The sequence below is a fragment of the Adiantum capillus-veneris genome, chromosome 12 (genome assembly GCF_014529385.1).
Source record: "Adiantum capillus-veneris isolate H3 chromosome 12, ASM1452938v2, whole genome shotgun sequence".
Taxonomy (NCBI): Eukaryota; Viridiplantae; Streptophyta; class Polypodiopsida; order Polypodiales; family Pteridaceae; genus Adiantum; species Adiantum capillus-veneris.
The window spans coordinates 40,442,934-40,460,480 of NC_140942.1; positions in this window are offsets into that span (position 1 = coordinate 40,442,934).

Below are 17,547 nucleotides of genomic sequence, written 5' to 3' on the forward strand. Positions count from 1 at the left end.
CAGTAACAATTTTGTCTACATTTCTCCAAAAAACAAGAAAGTTTACAAGCTGATAGCATTTGGTTGCAGCAAGTTCATAATTGGGATATTTATCAAGCCAAATGGCCCATCTTCTATCTGCACTACTTCAACAAGGCCGCTTTAACCTGCTCTGCAGTATTGACATAACTAATATGCTGCTGCAAAACGGGTCACAAAAAAAATCTGAAATTTTTTGTGGGGGAATTTGTTCTGAACAAAGCATAAGAAAAATAATGCTCTCTTATAAACTTCACCAAGTGGTTTGCATCTCGAAGAGTTTGTTTAATAGATGGAACTTTCCCAAAGTCCTTTAAGAGCAGATTCAAAGTGTGAGCAACACATGGAACCCATGTTATCTCTGGATACTTTGCTTCAATTAGCTTTTCCTGTTGCTTTGTAGTTAGATGCATTATCTGTGACAATGGCTGTCACATTTTTAGGTCCTCCTGTGCTTTTGATCGAATGCTTATACACACCAGCAAGATATCCACTAGTTTTCTCTTTCAAGGATGTATGGATCGCTTCAAGAAATATGGAACCTCTTGGACAAATAAACATCACATTAATCAATGGTTTCTCCTGAAAACTTGTCCAACAATCTAGAGCAATTGTGCATCCATATTGTGGCACATAATCAAGAGTTGTGCGCTTTAAAATATCTTTTGATGTAGTTTTCACTTTATCTAAGTATTCTGTATGCATCTTATTATAATCAGGTACCACAAAACCCTTCTTCGTCGTGCTCATTAAAGCATCTTTGAAGATAGGATTTTGAATGACATTAAAAGGAATTCCACATGCAACAAATGCTTCCGTCCACTTAAGATGGAGTTCAAGTAGACATTGTTTACCAAATGCCTGAGGCAAAGTAGGACCACTTGATGCAGGTTCTCCTCTAGTCCATGCTTCACTTCGGCTTATGTTAGCAAAGCTTCCGATAGGATTAGAGCTACAATCCCCAACAAAGGATAAATGATACCCTCCTTGACCTGAAGCAGGGGTAGAGGGAGGGTTTTGATCATTCTCGAGTGTCATCTCAATGTCCCTAGCCATAGATGGAGCCATCATTTTGGGACCTCTCTTTTTTTTGCCTTCAAGATGTGCTCTCTTTGCCTTGAGCGTCCACTCGGGAAATTTTTCTTCAATACCTCTTGGGAGATTTTTGCAAGCTAAAATGTTTCCAGGAATTTTGAATATGTTCTTTTATCCTGTGTGCATTTTCGCTAAATTTATGGCCGCAGATCTTACACTTCAATTTTGATGTAGTCTTTCTACTGGCCAATTCGTCTACGTAGTTCCACTCATATCCTTTCACCATCTTCTTAAGATTTGCAAACTCAAAAAAAACTAATTACTAAATATACGTCTAAAATCAAACTCTAATATCAACGTTTTCAACCTCTTTAGTTAATAAATACAAAAAATAGATTTTTTTTCCAGTATGAGCTCTCACTTTACACCTGAATCATGATAAATAAATCGCTTAATCTATCTCAATAACTTCCAAGTGTAAGTAAACTCTACACATAGAAAGTTATTTTAAGAAAAGGTATCTAGATTACCTCATCTGGTGATTTTGCTATCAATACAATATCATCTGCATACAACAACAAAGGGATCCATGACCCTGCAAGTTGAGCATCTCTGTCACCCTCTCTATCAATGTAATCTGATACCTCATCTATATACATACCAAATAAAGTAGGGGACAGTGGGCATCCTTGCTTTACTCCAACGGTGGAATGAACAATGTCGGAATCCCCTATTGGAGTACTTACATAACCGGTTATTACTGACCCGTATAAGGCCATGATCCCCCAGATAATCTCTTTGGGGACCCCTAACTCTTGCATTCTGCACATCAATCTGGCCCTTGGTACTGTATCAAAAGCTTTCTGAAAATCCACAAAGCAACAATACATCCTTTTCCCGCTTGCTCTTCCTTCCTCAGTAATGGCTATGAGCGTAAGAATATGATCTAAAGTGGAAAACCCCCTCCTGAATCCAGCTTGTCCTGTTGCCCTTATGCCCTCATTCTCTGCCCATCTACTCAATTTTTGTTCCAGAATGGATGCGTACAGTCCGGTCAGTGTGTGACCCCCCGGATTGCCATTTGATGGGCCTTAATAGTCTTTTTGACAGGTATGAAATGTACTTGTTTTCTAAACCCTTCTACTATTGTCTATATTCCTGTATTCCCATGGATAGACTTGGGAAATCCAAAGATAAAATCCATGGATATGGTCTCCCATGGTGAATTAGGAATTTGGCAAAGGTTGAAGCAATCCAGGTTGCTTCCCTCTATCAAACTTCGTCTTTTGGCATACCACACATTTTGAAACATACTCTCGTATGTTTGCTTTCATGGCAGGCCAATAGAAGTATGTTTCTATATCTTTTAGGGTAGACTAAATCCCTCTATGTCCCGCATAAGGAGGAGCATGAGATTCATACATTACTTTCTCATGTAGTGAGTTGGTAACGCATAGTCTATTGCCACAGAGAAGATAAACAACTTGTAGGGTAAATGGTTCTTCCTTCTTCCCTAGTGTAAGGGTCAAAATCACATCTCTAAAATCAGGATCGATAGCATACTCATCTATCATAGAAGATAGATCATTGTGAGATGCTATGGATACCACATTCACTCTCGGTCGTCTTGAGAGTGCATCAACCACTTGATTATGCTTTCCATCAATGTGAGCATTATGAAAATGAATTGCAAAAGGAAATATACCCACCTCATTTGTTTGTCAGAGAGCGTGGTTTGCGTCATGAAATACTTAAGGCTTTGGTGATCTGTTTGTAGAATGAAAGGAGTCCCCAAAAAATAGTCCTTCCACGAGTCTAGAGCATGTAGAACTGCTAAGAGTTCCTTCTCATATATACCTAATAGGGTGGAGCCTTCGACTTTTGTAGGCTATGGTGTGCCCTTCTTGTAGCAAAACAGCTCCAAGGCAATCACCATAAGCGTCGCATTGGACCTCAAGTGGCTTTGAGAGATTGGGCAGTGTAAGCATAGGTTGAGAGATAAGCTTCTGTTTAAGCTTTTCGAAAGCATTTTTCTCCTTGGTGGACCATACATACCTAACTTTTTTCTTTATTAGGTCATGTAATGGTCCCACGATTTGTGAGAACTTTTCTATGAAGCGTCTATATTATGCACACATACCTTTAAAGCTTCTTAGTTCATATAGATTCCTTGGATCAGGCCATCCTTTTGCTACCTCTAACTTTAATGGATCCATTTGGATGCCATCTTGAGAGATAATGTGACCTAAATACTAAATCTCTTGTAAGAAAAATCCACTTTTCTTTCAGTTAATATAAAGTTTATTCTCTCGTAAAACTTGAAATATTACCTGGAGGTGTTTCTTGTGTTTGTCTAATGAATTAGAGTAGATGATTATATCATCAAAGAACACTCTAGTAAAGGTTTGGTGAGGCCTGAATAGCTTCTCCACCATTAGGTGGTTAAATGTGGTTGGTGCATTGGTCAAGCCAAAAGGCATGAAAATGTACATGTAAAGACCAAACATAGTGTGAAATGCGGTCTTTACAATGTCTTGATCAACTATCCTTATTTGATAGTAGCCACTTTTAAGGTCAATCCTACTGAAGTAGGTCGACCCCTATATCTTATCAAATAGGTCCTCAATGGGAAATCTATTTGTGATCCTATAAATCTATTTGTGATCCTATTTAGTTCTCTATAGTCGACACACATACAATATGTGCCATCTTTCTTTTGCACTAATAACATTGGTGAACAAAATGGAGATGAGCTAGGCATAACCATGCTTTTCTCAACCAACTCATGCACTTGCCACATAATATCCTCTTGTTTAGCTTGAGAAAATCTATAAGGAGGTTTATTAGGCAGTGAGCTTCTTGGAAGAAGCTCAACTGCATGGTTGTCATCCCCTCGTTTGGGAGGTAGCTCACAAGGGTTGTCGTCAATAAAAAGATATTGGAATCCCTTGAGAAAATTGAATAACACTAGTTCCTTTTGATTGGTTATATCTTCTTTTTCTAAAAAATTAGGTTCATTTTGAGAATCTTTAATAAAAATCATGTATACGGAAATAGAGCTCTTTATTGACTTATTGAAAGCTTGCGTATGTACAATGGGTATGGTACTATCGAGCTCCTTAGCATCTATGTACATATCTTTTTTCTTGTACCTGTTTTAGGGCTTAACTACTCCCCTGTTCATACTCACGAGCATGACACAGACAGCATACTTATCATCCGATGACACGACTAACCCGTAGGTGCACGTAGGAAATCTCGTTAGCTTGTCAGGCTGAGACCAATCTACACATACGCACTTTTATGATGCATCAATCACTAACCCTGGTAGAATGCAACCCACCCTATCCCTTAACTCTCACAACACAGTTTACACGTCCAATGAACTCAGAATCGCATCAAACTTACTAGGCACCATCCTCTCACTAGGACATACGTACCTATAAGTCTAATCTCACCAGATTTGAACCCTAGCTATCTCGAATGCTGTCGCGATAGACCAACAGGTCATAATCCAAAAGTGGGCGAAACTTAAGTTTATCAGTATCTATGAGTAGCTAATCTCTTTCTCATTCCATGAAGCAATTGATTATTGAAAACAGACACCGTTTGTGCTACTTACAAGCAAAACAAGCTAGAGGAAGAATCGATCGCGATCAACTCGAAACAACGAATGCGTGGCGTGGGCGCGTAGCTCTCGGAGAGACTATCGCGGTGGTGTGGTTGCGTCGTGAATCCGGTGAGGGAGAAGCGCGTAGTGAAGAGGATAAGACACACTCACTCACACACTCTCTCTCTCTCTCTCTCTCTCTCTCTCTCTCTCTCTCTCTCTTAGACTCGTACGACACAGGATTAATTCAAGTGTTATTCAAAAAATGGTTCTAAGGTGACTTTTATACTTTAGTCACCTTAGCTCAAAAAATGTACATGGGGTTCTCTTGCTCATGATTACAAAAGTGGGAATAATTCTGAGTCCTGACTAACTGACTAATATTTATATAATCCAGACGAATGGATCAAACTGATAAGACGTCTTTGACATAAAAAAATGGAATTTAATATGCTTTACAAATGGGCTCATTACAATAGTTGGACCAATGGGGCTCCAACACTCCCCCCCTCCTAGTTCATGTCTACCACGACATGATCGTCTTTGTCTTTATTGTCGTTGTCGCCTTTCTTGAGTGATTTGCTGTAGAAACGCATCATAGCACATAGAGTCACTTGCCATTAATGGGCCAAAAATTTTTGACTTATACATGAAGAAGCCCGTGTAAAATGCTTCTTCAAATGTCTGGAGATGGTAGCTTGGCAGAAACATCAGCCGTTTGAAATAAGCATACAATACTAACTTTGTCGGTGGCCCACTTAGATCGTATGACAATTCTGAGGTGTTTTTTCAGTATTCATATACTCTGATGTCCAGCTTTCTGAGAAGGTTGTGAGACAGGCCAAAAATGTGCGAGCTATTTTACATAGCATCTTGCAGGATAGGTCAGGAGAGCCTCCGAATTCTGCTATGGCGCCCTGCGGAGTTTTCACCATGTAAGAACCAGATATTCTCTCTCCCTCTGCTGGCCCTGGCATTACTGGATAATTCAGCCATGTCGGATTTCTGCTCTGTAGTGCTTTATGTTGGCTGTAGATGTATGTTCGAGGAGTTGGGCAAAACGTTCTGTCATTCCTCAGCTCAGGCGGTGCGTTGACTAAGTGGATCAAGTTATGAGGATGGTCCAATAGCCATTGACGCCTCCACTTTGGCTGGCTGTCCACTATTCTGTTTTGTCGTTCCCTTTCTTGTACTCCTCCTTCAAATACTGGCGCTTGTTCTTCTTTTTCGAGCTGCCGTTGATGTGTTAGAGTCTCATACTTCAGCAGAGCATAAGGTAACATAGGCGCATTCCATTCTTGCCGTAGCTCTACTGCTGTTCTGCCCGATTTGGAAAGCCCTTGTAGCAACTCCTTTTCGAGTTGCATAGCCTTGTACCATATCATTTCTGTTTGCTTTTCCATCTTCTCGTCTAGCCTCTCCTCTTGCATCTTCGTGACTGAATCTTCTTCTGTCTCTTGGTCTTTGGAGCCGGTTTGATCAGTCTGCGTATGTGCCTCCTGTTCATCTGAATCTTCGTCGTACTCATCTTGACCCCCATAAACTTTGGCGAGTCCAACCAAATTTGTTGTTACTGGCTCCATGTGCACTCGTCCCTGTCCTTGGTGCTGCCCTGCACTTTGTAGACTTGCGATTTGTGCGGTCATTGTTCTACTATTGATTTGTAGAGCTTGAAATTCCATGTATTTTTTAGCGGTCGACTCCTCTAACTGTTTTATCCTGATATGCAGGTTTTCATTTTCTTCCCTGAGTGATTTGGAAACAATGCTTTCCATTTCACTGTCAGGAGCTGGTCCTTGTTGTTGTTCACTTTGAAAATCTGAAATTTGTCTTTGTAGTTCACCTTCTGCTCTAAGCGCACTTTTAGCAATCATTAAACGTTGTTTTCTTTCTAACTCCAGCTCCCTCTTTAGTGCAGCCACTTCTTCTTCTGGATGGAGTACTGGTGTTGTTGGTAGCGACGTTTTTTGCTTTTTAGCGCGTTCGATTTCTCTTTCTTGGATATCTGTTACTGCTCTTAAATCTTTGACATCAATTTGTAAGTCATCAATGACGACTTGCAAACTTGTGATGGCCTCTAGCGCATCTTGCTTTTCCTTTTCCAACTGTTGGATGTGTTCGTCTCTTTCACTGACATCTTCAAGGAACACGTTTATTGTATCTTCACATATGGCATTGAAGTCTTCCGATTCCTGTAAATTGTCCTTGAGAAGATTTACTGTGCCTTTGAGCCCCAATATTTCAGTATCTCTGATGCTGATCAGCTTTAGAGTGTCTTCCCTTTGCTCTTGCAGTCTCTGAACTTCCTCATCAGTTTTTTGTAGCTTCATTTTGTTGGATCGGTTCTGATCAGCTAACCATTGACTGTGCAGTCTTGTTCGGTTTAGTATTGTCGCCATTGACTGCAAATCTTCATCTATAGTAGCTTCTAGCTCAATTTATTGAAAGGAGGAAGCTTTATCTTTAGACCGATCCACCACCTTTTGCTTGCCTTTATCACTTTGTGATATGGTTCCAGTGTTTTGGCGTCTATCTGTTCCTTCTTCTTCTTCCTGTTCACTGGGCGGTGTGTAAACTCTGTCATCTCGATGTGAGCTTTCTGAATGTGAAGTAGATTCAGCAGGTGGGCTAGATTGCCTCTCACTTGTATCTGGCCTTGGAGATGGCGGCTGTGTCTCCTGATCACGTGAAGTCGGCCTCAGCTGATCTCTCAAAGTCTGGAGATCCTCCTCTTCTAGTAGCAGTTCTGGCTCATCCCTCGCATTTCTTGCTTGGATGTATTTCTCGAACCAGTCCTCAGTGTGAAAGTGCTACTAGACGGTTTCCAAGTGGTGCCTACATCGCCTCGTAGAGATCTTTATAGAGCAAACCCTTCTAGCATCCTTTCCATCTTTGCTATCTTCTGCAACCTGGTGTTGTTTTCCATTTCCGCTTTTCGCTTCTTTAGTCGGGCATCTTCCTCTTCAGTTCTTTTTTCTTCAGCCATCTTTTCTTGTGTACTTCTTGTCACTCTTTCCAGCTTGCGTTCTCCAATGGTATTAATAGATGCCAGTACTTTCCTTTGTGATCCGTCTTCGCTATTTTCCCTTAATACCAGCCAGTCGTTCTGATGAGGGGCAGGTGGCAACTGATCTGCCGCGCCTATGGCATGGTATATTACTCTGGTTAGGACTTCTCCTCCTACAATGTAATTGTTGGGGTGTAGGCCAGGTGGCCGTGGGAAACCACCCTTATAAACTTGCTTTCCCCTATTCAATATAGGGAGAGAAAGAGGAAGAGTTGACCTCTTCTCTTTCCTCTCCACTAACCCACACAGTGGCTACCTGTGTATCTTCCCCTTCCCTATTTCTCTTCTTCCCCTCTCTTTCACACACTCCGTACGCACTACATGCGCTCATCAATTGGTATCAGAGCTCAGGGCATCTGCATCCGACCCCGAGCCCCGACATCTCCCCCCCTCCTAATTGTGTGTGTACCGACCCCGGGCTGGGGGAGCTTGGCAAGCTGTGCAGGAAGTCGAGAGCACTGTGAGAGATAATTGGGCCTCATAGCTTGGCATAGTGAGCATGTCGGGCAGACAAAAGAGAAAACCTCGTAATTAGAGCATGGAGGTGCTTTGCAAAAAGAACTCGAAACAGACTCAGTAGACAAAATAGAGCTTGGAATCGAAGCCAATCGAGCAAGTGCAATTCCCTTGTACTCAACAAATCGGATATGTTGGCAGCACAACAAGAGAATTGTACAAGCGGGCAATGTGCAGGAAATCGAGACGGAGGAGGCATTATCGGGCAGGACTGCAGTGAGTTGGAAGCTCATAGGAGAGAGAGAGTGTGTGCGTGGCATAGCAGCAACCCATGGTGCGCAGGGTTTAGCACAGATGATGACGTGACTGCACCGCGAGGAGCACACAATGCCTTGATGCCTCAGAAGGTGATGACACACAGCAGTACAGAGGACTTGATTGGGGTGGAGGCAGGTGTCGGCTGGTCAGAGAAGATGGCCGATGCTTGGGTAGAGATATAGTAGCAAGTAGCAACTTTTGTTGACCTGACAGAGGTTTCTGAGTAGGCGTGTTGGGGGCTGTGGGGCCAGTGGCACGGGCTGTTGGTGATGACAAGCACACGCAGAGCTAGACGACAATGGAGGCTACGTTGCAACAATTTGTAGTGGCACGATAGCTGTCCTTGAATCCGATGTACTGCCAAGCTTGACACGTTGATGATAAGACAGCAAGGTCGATTGGATTGTAGGTTGTGAAGTTTGGCGAGCTGTGGATGCAAGCTTGGTTGTGTATTTTAATACACACACACACACACACACACACACACACACACACACACACACACACACACACACACACACACACAATCTCAAGCGTTGCTGCCTTGCAGAAGTAGGTCGAGCACACTTGCACACAGCCTCTGCTCGTCAGTACCTACAGAAAACAACAAAGATTGCAATTGATTTTATTTTTCTTTACTTGCACACTTAAGTGTGTGCAGGGGATCGCTCCCATGAGACCACCAAAAGCCTTTGACAGCCCCGACTACCCTTTCGACATCCTCAACATCTAACCCCGAGATCGAGAGAGAGTGAGAGCGAGAGACAACTTGAACAAAAAAAAAAAAAAGCGAGCTTGACACCGTGCTTGCGAGCGAGCACAAGCAACCGAGTTCAACAAACTTTGAGAGCAATCACAGATCAAGCAAAATCTGCGATCGATACCGATCCGACTCAGTATTGAACGCTCGAGCATTGGCGTTTTACGGCTATCCGGCTAGCCACTTCCGCCCGGCGGCGGAAGGCGACATCGACATCGACACCGCTCATGCGCACCGGCTTGACACTCCTCATTGCGGCGGATTCCCGACATCCGACCCACAGCGGATGCTTCCCCACACGAACGCGTTCTCGCGATCAACGACCGTGCTTGAAACATGCGCGGGTGAGGTACCTCTATCATAGAGGAGTGACACCCGGCATCGGCACCGAGCGCATCGATCGCCCTGTACTACACAGTTTATGGATACGACACCTTTGGAGGCTATTCGACTAGCATATTTCTGCCCGGCGGTAGAAATCGGCACATAGCGACACCGACACGCAGGTTACAGGTTACAGGGGGGTTTTTCAGCCCATTCACTCACAGATTCTCCAGGATTATTAGACACTGCGCTTTCACAGGCGATTTGGCAGTCATTTCGCCAGCAGATTCTCTGCGTACACATGCATTGACAAATGAATTTTGTTGCGAGCACACCTAGTGCTAGTGAGCTCTTTTGAGAGCAGATATCCCCGCAGGGATCACTTTCACTGCATGCAGTAGTTCTTGGCGCCTGTTTGAGCGCGATTTTACTCATGTACGTTGAGTTGCGGACACTGCCCACTGTACTACGTGTGGAGCCATTTTTTGGCTATTATGGCAGTTTTTCGCGGCCGTTTCTGAGACTCAGACCGGAAGAGCCCTTTCTGAGACTGTGGCTAGTCCATTTGTGTCTGCATTAGCTTTTTGGAGGGTCGACAGCGTGAGGTTTTCTTTGAGCTTGGGTGTGCTCGAATGTTGAGACACTTTCGGTGATACAGGTAGTTGGAGTTCCCCTTTACGGTACCCTCGCCATAGGATATGTATCTGGACGGTTATTTATGCTTTTGACGCCGAGTTGGCACTCACATAGCAGTTGTTTTGTGCAGCAGATACCCAGTTAGTGTAGTTGGCACATTTATATGCATTTTGAGTTGAGTTTTGACTCCTCATACAAAGGAAACTCTGTCGGATTTACTTCCCGCGAGTTGTGACTTCCATAGTTGGAACTTTTGAGTCTATTTCGGTTGAGATTTTACTCCCGATACAAAGGTTACTCTGCCCAAATTTCTACAGCGTCTCGCCATAGTTTGGCACCTCTCAAACCCTCTTATCAGCGATGGCTTCTTCTTCAGAAAAGGAGGAGTATTTCATTCGGAAGTTCGATGGCAGCAACTTCACCATGTGGAAAGAGCGCATGAAATATGTTTTGATAAACAAAGGCCTCTCAGAAGTGTTGAAAGAGCGCGCAGAGGATGATGATTATACACAAGCTCAATGGGAGCTTTTGGATGCAAAAGCCATGGCTACGATACATCTACATCTAGCCGAGTCAGTCTTCTTCACTATCATAGGGAAGAAAACAACCAAGGAACTTTGGGATGGCTTATGTTCAGCATGGGAAAGCAAAAGTGCATCCAACAAAGTTTTTCTCATGAAAAAGCTTATGAAGCTCAACATGAAAGAAGGTAGCACAGTTTCCGGTCATTTAAATGAGTTCAACTCCTTGTTCAGTCAACTGACATCTCAGGGCTTTAAGGAGTTTGATGATGAACTCAAGTCTATCTTCTTATTATGCTCTCTACCCAGTTCATGGGATATCTTTTGCACAGCCATTAGCAATTCGGCTCCGAATGGCAAGTTAGAATTCAATGCTGTCACAGATGCGTTGCTCATTGAAGAGATTCGTCGTAAATCTCTCGATAATGCTAGTCATGGAGATGCATATATGGCTGGCAGTTCAACAAAGCCAAGAGGCCGTGACAGGCACAAATACAAAAGCAAAAGTAGAGACCGGAATCCTCGTAGTCCTAGTAGACACAGGAACCAAAGTAGAGACTGCAATGCCAAAAATGTCGAGTGTTACTATTGCCACAAGAAGGGTCATTACAAAAAGGATTGTCGCAGTTTCATAAGAGATCAGAAACACATGCAAAAGGATAATTCTGGCAAAGTCAAAAGTACAGTAAAGATTGAGGAGCTCAATATCGTTGAGTCTCCCATGCCTACCACTGCAGTAGACGATGCTCCTCCTCCAGTGATGCTCATTATGCCCACAGAGATTCATGTCGAGGTGACAACAAATGCCTCCGATGTTCTCATTTTCACTTTAGATCTCACTCCAGATTCTTTGGTTGCACAGGATGAGGGCTATGCACAGAATTGGATCCTTGATTCTGGTGCAAGTTTTCATGTCACACCGCATAGAGAGTGGTTTTCCTCTTATGTACCCATGCATGGAATAGTCAAACTTGGTGATTCCTATGAGCTTGACATTATTGGCATTGGTGATGTGAAACTTCAGATGCATAATGGCACTACTTTTGTGCTGCAGAATGTCAAACATATGCCCAAGCTTACGAAAAGCTTGCTTTCTATAGGGCAATTGGATGATCTTGGCTACACTACAGTTTTTGGTAATCGTTCTTGGATGATCCGCAAGCACAACCTTATCATGATGAAAGGCAATAAAAACGGATCCCTGTACTCTTTAATTGTTTCAAGTGTCGATGAACACTCTATCTATGTTGCCGAGCTGCCGTCTCCTGAGTTGTGGCATAGCCAGCTAGGGCACATTAGCCAAAAGGAAATGAAAACACTTCAGCGTTTTGGCTACTTACCTGTGTTAGATTACACGGACTTTCCATTTTGTGAGCATTGTCTATATGGAAAACAGACTAGATTAACATCTTTGCCATTGAATAAGAAACTAGGCAAACCTCTAGACTTGGTGCACAGTGATTTGTGTGGTGCAATGCCACATAAAACTCTAGGGGGAGCGAACTACTTTCTCACGTTCATAGATGATTCCACCAGAAAGGTGTGGGTGTATCTCCTTAAGCGTAAGGAAGAAGTCTTTTTGACATTCCAAAAATTCCTCGCCATGGTTGAGAACCAATCAGGAACAAAGCTCAAAGCTTTTCGCACGGACAATGGTGGAGAATACGTCTGCACAGAGTTCAAGGATTTTTGCAATAGAAGAGGCATTCGGCGGCAGTTTACTGCTCCATACACACCTACACAAAATGGGATAGCTGAAAGAATGAATCTTACGATTCAAGAGCGAGTTGTCTCTATGATGTCTATGGCAAAGCTTACTCCAGAGTTTTGGGGGAAGGCTGTTCTGACAGCAGTGCACATCATCAACAGGTCACCTAGTTCTCCTTTGAATTTCAAAATTCCAGAGGAATTATGGACTGGCAAAAGGCCAAGCTATGAGCATTTACGTGTATTTGGATGTGAGGCATATGCAGATGTGCCCAAAGAACTTCGTCGGAAGTTAGATCCCAGATCACACAAATGCATCTTTATTGGCTATGGTGCAAACGGAGAGATGGGCTATCTTTTCTAGCACCCAGAATCAAACAAAGTCATTCATAGCCCACATGTGATTTTCAATGAATAAAAAATGCACAAGAAGCCTATCAAAGATGTTGAGTACAGACGTGTTCGTTTTGAGGATGTAGCCTCCGAACCAACTCAGTTCAGTAGTGTTGCACCCACTCCTCAAGTGCAAGACACTACTATTGCTCCGGAGAGAGCGGAGTCCAGCAGTCAGGCACTGAGACGCTCTGAGAGAGTATCACGTGCGCCCGAGCGGTTTGAGCCGGGTATACACCACATTTTGGTCAGTGACAGTGGAGAGCCAACCTGCTACAAAGAAGCTATACAAATGGAAAATAGCTTTAAGTGGGAGTAGGCTATGCAATCAAAATACAATTCGATTGTGGCTAATGAGACATGGGATTTGGTTGAATTACCAAAAGGCAAAAATGCTTTACCTTGAAAGTGGGTATACAAGAAGAAGTATACAGCGGAAGATCCCGAGCCTAGATACAAGGCTCGTCTAGTTGCCAAGGGTTTCAAGCAGCAAAAAGGTGTGGATTTTGATGAGATTTTCTCTCCAGTAGTCAAGGTGACTACACTTCGCACCGTGCTTGGCTTGGTTGCTATCCAGGACATGGAACTTGTCCAAATGGATTTGAACACAGCATTTCTTCACGGGGATCTAGATGAAGATGTCTACATGAAACAACCAAAGGGCTTCGTATGTGAAACCCAAAAACCAGCGAGGAAAGAATTGGTTTGTAGACTTAAAAAGGCACTCTATGGCCTCAAGCAAGGTTCAAGGCAATGGTATCAAAAATTCGACAAATTCATGCAATCTCAGGGTTACATTAGAAGTCAAGAGGATCACTGCTTATACACAAAAAGGTTGAACGATGGTTCTTTAATCATCTTGATCTTGTATGTAGATGATATGCTTATCACAGGCAAATCAATTGATGAAATCAATCAGTTGAAAAAGATGCTAAGCACTTAGTTTTCCATGAAGGATTTGGGAGATGCCAATCACTTTCTTGGTATGCACATCAAGAGAGACAGGCAACGTGGAATTCTTGAATTATCTCAAGAAAAGTACATTCACAAAGTCTTGCAACATTTTAGTATGCAGGGGGGAAATTCATTGAGCACCCCAATGCAAGCATACTCCAAACTTAGCAAGGAAGACTCTCCCAAGATAGTGGCTGAGAAAGAGGAAATGGCAAAAATACCATATTCTTCAGCAGTTGGCAGTTTGATGTACGCTATGGTAGCCACAAGACCAGACATTGCACATGCAGTGGAAGTGGTTAGTAGGTACATGGAAAACCCTGGCAAGAAGCATTGGGAAACAGTGAAGAAAATCCTCAGATATTTGAAAGGTACAGCTAGCAAGTGTTTATGCTTCGGAAACAATGATGCATCTATCGTAGGTTACACGGATGTGGATTATGCGGGTTGCATGGATCGTAGAAGATCCACGTCTGGCTATGTGTTCATGTTTGCTGGAGTAGCTATCTCTTGGAGATCTTGTCTCCAAGATTGCACGTCTTCATCTACCACTGAGGCAGAATATGTTGCTGCGTCTGACGCCAGCAAGGAAGCCATATGATTGGCTCGTCTAGTGAGAGATTTGGGCATTCACGAGGTTCCAGTACTACATTGTGATAGTCAGAGTGCCATTGCTTTGGCAAAGAATCCAGTGTTTCACTCAAAGTCGAAACACATAGAGGTCAGATACCATGTCATACGAGATGCATTGGCTGGCAAGCGTATCGAGCTTGTCAAGGTTCACATTGACGACAACCCCGCAGATGCTCTCACAAAGAGCCTAGCCTCGGAGCAATTTACACATTGTATAGAACTTATGGGTGTAGGATGAAGCCTCGGCAATGCTTCATCAATTTTGTATAGACTAACTATACTAATGCCACTATTGGCCACCATGACCTTCAAGTGGGAGGTTGTTGGGGTGTAGGCCAGGTGGCCGTGGGAAACCACCCTTATACACTTGCTTTCCCCTATTCAATATAGGGAGAGAAAGAGAAAGAGTTGACCTCTTCTCTTTCCTCTCCACTAACCCACACAGTGGCTGCCTATGTATCTTCCCCTTCCCTATTTCTCTTCTTCCCCTCTCTTGCACACACTCCGTACGCACTACACGCGCTCATCAGTAATTGGGTCTATCCTGCCTTAGCTTTGTCATTTCTTCAAACAGATATGATGCATGATCTATGTAGAACTCACGGGTCATTACCATAGCCCATGTCAATGTGGTTGAGATGCTCCCGTGCGGTGTAGTGTATCTTAGCGGCCTTTTGCTGTAGCTCAACAAACACTGACTGTAGATCTGTGTCAGCTCTCTTACTTCTGGGTTTGCTATGAGTTCGAAAGAAGGTAGTTTGGACTTTTGCAAGTAAACTGTGAGATTTTTCCTTCTTTCTCTCATGTTTGCTCCTTGATCTGACAGTTTCAATGCCTCTTTGATGATCTCTTTGGTGATCTGGATCTCCATCACTTCATTATCCATGCCTGCCACTCTGCAAGTTCCATCTTCTTGGATAGTCTCTATTAGATGCTGTACCCTCTTGAAATCTATCCCTACTGGTGGTAGTGACACAAAGTTCCACAAGCCGACTTTTTTGAGCCATGACCTTTGCGGTGATATTTTCAAGTAATTCTCTGCCTCCTTGGGAATCATCACCGTATCCACTAAGTTTCTTTTGTCATCCACATATGAACCTTGATATATCTGAAAGGCCGTTGCTTGTTGCACATCTGCAGGTATCCATGTGGCTGCTGGCTTTAAAGATTTGGGTAGAAGTGCATAGGGTGCTGCACCTTCCGTTGCCAGGTTCTTGCCTTTTCTTTTTCCCTGAGAAGCCTCCATAGATCCTGTCATCACAATTATCATTTAATGCACAAACATAGTACTACTCTACTAAATTTATTAACACTTAATCATGAATCTAGATGAGCCTTCTTAATCCCAAGATTAGTTAAGATAAAATGTTAGCAGATAGACAAGTTCTTCCATCGTGCGAATTTGGCGGCTTTAAATTGATGTTGTTGGTGAAGGAGAACAAGTCCAAATGCCTTGAAACTTTGTGTGGTGTATTCTCTCATGGCATGTAAGGTCACTCCATAAGCCAAAGCTCAAAATCTGTCCCTTTGCTACTTTTTCTTAGTCTATCGCGATAGACTGGCATTTTTTTGATCTGGGTCCTTTTTTGCAGTTGTGACTCCACCACTTGGTTTCCCATACCTTGCACATGGTCTGATCCCCTTTTCACCTCAAATGAATGTCAAGTGACCCCTTTTTGGATCAACTCCCAATTTTCTAGATTCCCTTCATAGAGATGTTGGTCTATCTCCTTCATTTTGTGTTGTTTTGGGCTCAAACTTAGTGGGTGGTCATCTTGCATCATGTTGAAGACAGCTGCTAATTCAGATTTTTTATAAGATGGTCCAGTATCCCTCTGCTTGGTCTATCGTGATAGACTGGGACTTAGTGCTAGTTTGTCATTTTCTGGCTTTGTGACCATCTGTCTGCCTTCTCCCAGTTGATGCAAGGTTTCTTGACCCCTTACATGTAAATTTTACTTGTCTGCCCTTGAGAATTTCTGTTCTGACTCTGAGTTGTCTGCATGTCTTTCTCAGCTTGCTATATGAGTCCATCTTGGCACCAAATTTGGTGTACTGCCTTCATTTGCTTCCCCAAGTCTAGCTTATAAAAATTTGAAAAGTCTTTCCCCCCAAAAATTGTTGCAGCAAGTCTATCGCGATAGACTGAGCTTTTTGGCCAAAATAGATTTTTCTGGCACTTTGACTTGATATTGGTGGTTAACATTCCTTGTTAGCACCCCTCATGAAGCCAAAGTCAAAGTTTCCCTTATCTAAGTGCAAGTTCAAGTCTATCGCGATAGACTCGGCACTTTGTCATTTTTACCAGTTTTTTGATGTTAGTTGACATTCATGGTGTTAATAGGCCCTCCTAGACACACACATCAAGTTTTAATCAATTTAGCAGAATGTACTCCTTGTTTGTAGCACTTAGCTGGTCCTGAAGTCGAAGTAGACCACTTAGGTGATAGTCACGGTTCCTTTTGGTCTTTGTATGATTCCGGCTGTCTTCTACTTCCTTTTGACCTTCCATCCAAGCAGTCGGTTGTTGTTTTGGTGTTTGAAACACCAAGAACGAACATTTGGACGTCTTTCTGGCCTGTTGCCGACATTTGCCCTAGTGGAAGAACTTTTTTTCCTGAGTGGACACATTCCATCTCGTAGTTGACCTCCTTTGAATGTTCCTTGTTGAATTTGGTGTAATTTTGTCACTTGGTCGGCCCGTTAGAGTATCATGACGCTTTGTGCGGTTTTTGTCAGATAGGGACTTTAGGCTCCGTTTTGACGAACTTTTTCATAATCTAACCCTTCAGTCGGTTTGTCGAGGTCATTGGCTTGCTGTCTATGAATTTTGGCTCATTTCCGATCACCTTGGTTTTGTCGCCCATTTGCAGGTCCTCTCATATCTGATGTCGATCTGGCGACCGTGCGCGATGGATGAGCTCCTGGAATTCTCAACTGCTGTAGGGATCTCTCTCTCTCTCACTATGGAAAATGACTCAAATGAGGGATTTCTAGCCTAGTCTCTCTATATGTAATCGAGACTCCGACACCAAATTTTCCCATCTTTTACCTGTGGCCATAACTTTTTGCGAGATGCGGTTTAGGCTCACAAATTTCCTGATTTGGACTTCGG